Below are 1007 nucleotides of genomic sequence, written 5' to 3'. Positions count from 1 at the left end.
AGCCTATTAGGTTTTTAGGCGAGGATTTGCAGCCCGGGATAGCGCGACCTAAGGCAACTGGAGACTCAACTTTCCAGTGTCTTCAACTCCCTATCACCCTATCCCTCTTAAGTTTTCCTAATCCTCTTTCCTCTACGCCCATGAATCCTTAGGCTGCGTAAACAGGAAGGCTGGCACCAAATGCTGACCCGGGGGGGCCAGCAGACGCCCGTCCCGCCTGCATGCAACTGATGAAAGTGGATGGCTCAGGTACCGTCGTAGACGGTGAAGTCGCCGGTATAGAACCGTTGTTCGACTGAGGGACACGTTGCATAAGGTAGCAGTTATTGAACGTCTCGCGCTGTGTAGGGAAATCAGGTGAAAAATTTGGCTCGGTACCCGAGACGTGGCAGGTCACGTGTCCGCCGTTATGTAAAGACAGGTGCCTTTTGGCAGTACAAAGAGAATCTGACTGCACTTTCACTATCCAATGTGTTTATGATGCGCCAGCGGACGTCATAAATGTGCGTCTGCTGCTGTGGGGAAACTATGGAAACTACAGTTTTCTATAAAGCGGACTACAACATGGATGTTTAATAAGAACGAGGGACTACTGTAAACTCATCTAGAGACTCTGCACCGTGCTCTGATGCTGTTGCTTTATGCTTTATGAACGTGGACAACAGAGAAACATATTCTTCATGACCAAAGTTGGAATTGAAATAAAAAAGGAAAGTTAAACTTATGCTCGTCACCCTCTCCCTCCGATCCACATTAATACAAATGATCCCAATACGTATGATTGTATGAACTATGAAAAGATCTTAAAATCAATACAAATGCATTTATTATAAACGTTAGTCCTTAACATCTATCACTATGTATATCACCATTCAAACATCTTTTAAAAGTTGAACAAACCCCACACAGCTCAGTGAAATGTTGACTTTATTTGATCATTTCAGTCAAAACTAACGTTCATATTTCTCTTTTTGATTATAATACTGATGAACGTTACAAAACAAAAG

This window comes from Notothenia coriiceps, unplaced genomic scaffold, assembly GCF_000735185.1.
Source record: "Notothenia coriiceps isolate Sejong01 unplaced genomic scaffold, NC01 NC01_scaffold00016023, whole genome shotgun sequence".
Taxonomy (NCBI): domain Eukaryota; kingdom Metazoa; phylum Chordata; class Actinopteri; order Perciformes; family Nototheniidae; genus Notothenia; species Notothenia coriiceps.
This window is presented reverse-complemented; position numbering follows the sequence as displayed.